General features: G+C 41.8%; 1 non-coding gene across 1 annotated transcript; it reads right to left on the bottom strand.

The window, feature by feature from the left end:
- Positions 1 to 437: 437 nt before the first annotated feature.
- Positions 438 to 627, bottom strand: LOC131980059 (U2 spliceosomal RNA). The gene has a single exon (XR_009395176.1). It is a non-coding gene; the product is annotated as a U2 spliceosomal RNA (small nuclear RNA).
- Positions 628 to 6,733: the final 6,106 nt, after the last annotated feature.

Below are 6,733 nucleotides of genomic sequence, written 5' to 3' on the forward strand. Positions count from 1 at the left end.
GACATGAAAACGTTTTTTCACAAAGAGACTTGTTTATTGTGTCGCTGTCGCCAAAGTATGGCCGTCTTGTTTGTGTCTTTCTGATATTTAACTGCGATTTTGCAATGTATTGTACAATCTTGTTAAAGCTTGCATATTCTTTGTGGACTCATTTAATAAAACTTTTTGGAAAGATCATTTTAAAGACCCTTTTATTTTTAAGTTTTGACAGTAGCATACCTGATATGTTTTAATTGCTGATGCGCCGGATAATAGCCCATTTTGTACACAACTGAGGTGATGCAATGCCTAGTAGTGCTTAAGTGTGTTTCTAACTACTCTCCAGTCCTGGTGTTATAAATGCTGGCATAATGAAAGGTATTTATTGACGTGAAGTGTGAAATGCACCGGCCGCCACTGGGTTTAATCCACTTTGTGGCTTTTACTTGCTAAATCGTGGAGATTCAACCTTAAAGCATCTTCTTCCATTTTTACAAATATGTGTCAGAGTGCTGATGCCAAAGACACGTCCATGTCGTGAACTGATTTTGAAATTGAGGCGCTGAATTTATTTATTTATTCATTTTTATTAAACTGATAAGAACAGATACTAGACTTGATCTTAGCCAAAAGGCCGAGAGCGGCGCTGAATTTAAGCAGGACGTCCAATTACGCAATGACGCACAGCTGCACACTCCGAAGGCTGTCCCATTTGTGCGTTACACCAGTGAAAGGAAGGACTCTTGCCTCGTTTCCGGAGGACCCGACTCTGAAGGAAGGATCCTACCAAGGAAGGATCCTTGACTTTGGGATACAGCCTCTATCTATTATCCATTCTGCTCTGTTGACCCTGTACACCGACATCTATTGCACGTCTGTCCATCCTGGGAGATGAATCCCTGTTCTATCCCTCCCTGAGGTTTCTTCTTTTTTTTCATAGCAGTTTTACCCTTGCCGATGTGATTCTGGGCTATTTGAATTGAATTGAATTGAACTGAACTTTGCAGTGTGTTGTGACTGAGAAAATCCTTTTTTGTGTCATTTAGAGGGAAAATGTGTGGATTTTAGCATCTGAGTTACTTTTCAAAAGCTCCTGAAAGTTTCAAAATGAATTTTAAAAGTTGCTAAATAGCCGTGTTTCGACTAGGGGGGAAAGTGGCCACCGGGAAAGTCTCAGGCCACACCCTCTCTAAAGTCCGCTCACTCTGCGTGTTTCCACTACAAGTTAGCCCCCAGAGGGATTTAGAGACTCTGGAGGTGACGTATGGTTTTCGCCATCGCTAACTGTGCACAACGTCAGCAGCTGAAAGCAGCATGGCTAATTATGCACAGAGTCTCCACTGATCATAAACATAATGATTGTGAATTAACGGCATCACTAACTGTGCACAGAGTGTCTGGTGCTTGTTGTAAACAAACAGAGATTGCTAAGTGAACACCTCCTGCAGCAGCAGCACATACACACTGCTACAGAGCTAACTGTAGCTAACTACCACTAATGGCGGCTCTTCTTAACTAGCCGGCTCCTTCTTACGCTCGTTAGCGGCTCCTTAAGAAGAGTAAAAAGGTCGCTTTCTTGAAAAATAGTCACTAAGGGGGTTTGAAAAGTCGCTAAAATTGGGAACACTGCTTTGCCGGCTTTTACAAATATCGCATGTTGTTGTTGTGTATAGTACTACGTCACATCCTGTTTAGCGATCTATCCAATCAGTAATCAGGCTGTTTTCAGGGAAGAAAAAAGACCCTGATCTTCAACAGGGACTAAAAAAGTCCAGGCAAAAGCCGGCTCCGGACTGCTCGTATTCAAATTAGGGGCGTTTGGGCAAGTGAGACCCGCCTCATTTCGGGTATTACCCGGTAGTGGAAACAGCCCTATTGTGTTGCTTTTAGAAAACATAATTGCTAGGTTAGTCAGAAAGTTGCTAAATCTAGCTAATCTAATCTAAGTTGGTATCATTCTGAATAATTGCATGTTTAAAATATTCAGGCAAATTCAGTAGCCGTTCCTTTAACGCCGCTCAGTCGAGTCTAGTTAATGCTAACTCAACCCAGGCTAGACAAGCTGGCATTGTGCGCGAGAGTGGAGGATATAAGCAGCCCGTATTAATCGATCGTGGAACAGACGGGAACAGGCAATAAGATGTCGCAAAAAGTGGTGAAAAGCAACGCTGAAGGATCTTTATGAAGGATATCAAGTGACGGTCACAAAAAGAGGTGAAAAACAGTGCTGATTTTTCCTCGGTGGCCAAGCAAACGATGCTGTTGGAGCTTTATGAAGAATATAAAGTGACGGTCACAAAAACAGACAGGGAGATGGCATGGCAAAAAAAAATCAGACTGATAAAATGCACGAGTAATTCAATCCTACTTATTGTGTTATCTGTAGTTGGTAATAAATTAACATTATAACATTATAACTTCTTAAGAAGAATAAGAAGAAGTTGGCTCGTTAAGAAGACATGCCGTTAGCGGCAGTTAGCTACAGTTAGCTCTGTAGCAGTACAGTGTGTATGTTTATGATCAGCAGAAACTCTGTGCATAATTAGCCATACGTCACCTCCAGAGTCTTTAAATCCCTCTGGGGGCTAACTTGTAGTGGAAACACGCAGAGTGAGCGGACTTTAGAGAGGGTGTGGCCTGAGACTTTCCCGGTGGCCACTTCCCCCCCCTAGTAGAAACACGGCCATTAAATCACTTATCGAGACAGTTCTCGTTCTAGCGGGCAGCAACTACTTTGGACAGATGCACAACCATAAAATGACAATTTGCCACACACATGCTGTTTTACTGCTCTATTCTCTGTTTTGAATGTCATAATGTATTATGTAAGTAGCCGGAGCCATATCATCCTGTGGCTTGTGGGTTCTCAGGCTTTACTTCAGAAGGCGACACTCAAATGTGTGCTATGGAAGATGATCCACATCGTACATGGTGACTAGAGTTTGTATCTCCTTTAAAAGAAATACTAATGTCTGACAACGACAAGCAAATGACAACAACAAAACTTAGTAAATGGCCAAAGAAAAAGGAGCAAGTCACAGGTAATCAGAGTCACTTGGCATCAAATTTGTGCCATTAGCTTTCATGGCTGTAGGCTTTTGGCATGTTTATTGCTGTTTTTCCACAATGTCGGTGTGATGCTATCCCCACATAGTGCAAGGACCAGATTCACTGAAAATACAACACCTTTGTGTCATGGTCCCTGTGGGAATTTTCCGCTCCCTTAACTATCCTGCATTTGATTACTCTTTGTTTTTGGATTTTTGACCTTTTCCTGTTATCGACCTGCCTGACATATCTGTACCTTTGCCTGAACTTTGCTTTTGTTTTAAGTAAAGCTTTTTGTCTTACGCCTGATTTCCACCAGGCGACCAGCGTCACGTCAGCGATGCGTTCGCCGTTGCAAATAGGTAACACTAATCAATGACAGCATTTCCACCGGGCGCGCTGCGTAACGTTACTGCAGCGTCTCAGCAGCGTCTCTACGCGAGCATTAGATAGGACTTCTATTTTCTCCACGAGACGCTGCCAAATCGCGTAAATCTCAACAGAGCAGATCGCACCAGACAGGAAGTCCGACTCAGAATCAACGTAAAACACTTCCGCCCCCTTTCAAAATAAAACACAATACGCAGTTCATGCAGCCTAAAACTACTTCACATCAACATTATGTTATGACCGGGGCACCAGATCAGCAATCAATCAATCAAAGGGTCTCAGAGGATCGGCAACACGGACGACAAGAGACTGATTGTTGAAGTGGAACATCATACAATCATTTATGACATAACATATAGTTTTTATAAGGATAGATGGTCAGATCAAACGATCTTTCACGTCAGAGAAGCAAAGTAAGCTGTTAGTTGTTGTTGGTTACTTTATACACACAGTTTATCCATAGACTGTATTTAGAGTTTATCACGGGATCTCGCAGTCTCCCGTATGGTCAGGATTATCGCGTGATCTCGTGATCTCGCGTGTATACGACCGGCTCGCTAAGCTGACGTGCTGCTGCTGTAATGCACCCGGTGTGAATTGACGCCAGAAGACGCAGCAAAACCGCGGTGGAGACGTGCCGCTGCTGTAACGCGCCCGGTGGAAATCCCCAGTTACTCCTTCCTCTGCCTGTGATTCTGTGCTTGGGTCCGCCCTGATCCGTGACACCTTTGTAAATCATTTGCATCAAATCAAAAATCTAAATCAAATTACTTTATTTATCCCTGAGGGTAAATTCAGTTAGTCTGGTAGAATCTCTCTGTCTTGCAACAGAGAGAGAGGAGCCGTCCACTGCTGTTTTTTTGGTCCATAAAGGTTTTGCGTAGCGGATGATCTGGGTATTTCAGGATGGCCTGGAACATCTTGACAGTGAGACTGGCCTTAGATATCAGTAACTGATGCCAGTAGAGGGGGGTTTGCACCACATTTGTTATAAGATTAGATTTTTTTTTGTGAGCCAAGTAAGGGGGCATCTATCACTCTGTCCCGAATAAACTGTAAAATCTGCTGAGTGACCGGAATGGAGACTGGACAGACGAAATGATGAGATAGCATGTGATGAAGTTAGTATAGTTAGTCAGTTAGTTGAGGTTGAGAAAGCAGCTGCAAGGTCGTTGCCATTGTCGATCGTGAATTATGATCTCATTATGATCTGCTTGAACTGAACTTGTCAGAGTTCTTATTACGTGTGAACGTGCACAACACTGATGGCAATCTGACAGCCAGCCAGATCACACCATTTCAGTTGACAGTTGAGAGTCCATAGTAAGGTAGTGTTGCACCATCCACTTCTACATTTCTTTCTCTGCCAACACCCTGATTGTACAAACAATGTGATAACTCTTTGTCCTGTTATCTTACTTGATGGTTCTTCCATCACCTGGCTTTCTGGACTATTCTGGCCAACCAGTGCTTGCTGTGCTACCAGATAGCTCTCCAGTTACATAGTTTGTATTAATCCCTCTGAAGACATGACATGACCAGATACTTAGACATTTAATACATAAGAGAAATTATGGTGCTAATTAGATATACTAAAATAACGGTCCAAAGTGTAATTTTGCAATGTGCATGTTATATAAGAAAGAAAGAGGAGATGGGAAGGACAGAATGTAACTGAATGGCTGTAATGTGGTCATCTGTTTCTGCAATGAGTTTGCACTGCTGGATGCTCTTAACTTGAATGTCAGGGGTTGAACTTTATTAGCAACTAGCCACTACTGTGTGTGTGTGTGTGTGTGTGTGTGTGTGAATTGGGACCCTGCTTGACTCTCTCAGAAGCCACTTACTCGCTCACTCTCTCACACACACACACACACACACACACACACACATACATTGTTTTCTATCTATCTATACTTATTTCTTTCTATCTGATCAAACTTCGTAAAGCTTGCCTCTCTTTTGCTCTGTAGTTGAACAGTTTCTGGATCAATTACTATACTAATTTAGTAGTATTAAGGAATATTTTTGGTCCAATTTTTAGTGTCATTCTCACAAGTGACTTGATGCTGTTTGATGAATTGGAGCTCGAGACCTAAACTACTGACATGGCAAATACTTGGAGGAATCTAGTCATGTTCACTACGTGCCACATGCTGTGGTTAAGCCCTCAAGTGCCCACTTGATACTTGTTTCTACACCCGGGCAGCATTCCTGTGTTGAGTCATATGAATGACTTAATTAGATCGTGTGGATCAAGTGTTGCCTTGGACAGGGGATAGTGGCCAACATACCACACTGAACTTTCTGTCCAGTATCTGTCTGAAGGCAAAGGAGGAGAAGCAGGAGAAATGGATGGACATGCAAGTGGAGGACTATGAGGGAGACCAAGAGAAATAGAAAGGGATTAGTGTGCTGTGGATTGAAGGGGAAGGCATTATGATCATACTGTACTCATGGAAGTCAACTGCATCTCCTTTATCATATTTAGTATTTTTCAGCAACTGGCACCATAAATGTCTACAAAATAGACATTCAAGTCTTTTTCCGGACTAACTTCAAAACAGATGGAATAGTCGAGTTGCTGGCTAAAACAGAGTAATATGAGCTGTCATACAGAACTCTTAAAATCCTATCAGTCACTAACTCCATTCATGTTACTTTCAGGGGAAATGTGTTGTTGCTATGTAAGAGTCCATCCCAACTAGAACAAATGCAACAAAACCCCCCAAAAAACATGACAATACAATGACTGTTCAAATACTTTAGATTAGTACACCTCTGGACTCCAACTCATGCCAGGGACCTTGCATGAGTTGTCTTATTAATTTTTAAACAGGTTGTATGAGGTACTTATCCATGGTCGTGTATTACCTATAGTATATAATAGCATAATACCGTGTGGTAATATGATATCGATTCATGCCCGCAAAGTATCGATATTTAGCTTTCCGAAGGCTTCATATTTTTGCTGTTTTGTATTTATTTTCAGAGGTCGTAGCAGGCTCAATTTTAGAAATATTTATTTGCTCTCACTCTGCGATAAAAATATCAGGATATATATTGTATATCGATATTCAGGCTAAATATATCACGATATGACTTTTGGTCCATATCGCCCAGCCCTACTCCATGTAAACACAAGCCTAATGCCTTTAGTTTCACATGAGTTAAGGATAGTTTTCATTAGATGCAGAGTTAATTTTTGTTTTACTGTAATTTCTACAAACATTTTTTACAGTGTGAGCAGTAGTGGCTTCATCAGACTGACTGACAGCAAAACAATTACTGAACCAAAATAGTGTCATGTGTGCTT

The sequence above is a fragment of the Centropristis striata genome, chromosome 1, assembly GCF_030273125.1.
Source record: "Centropristis striata isolate RG_2023a ecotype Rhode Island chromosome 1, C.striata_1.0, whole genome shotgun sequence".
NCBI classification, from domain to species: Eukaryota; Metazoa; Chordata; class Actinopteri; order Perciformes; family Serranidae; genus Centropristis; species Centropristis striata.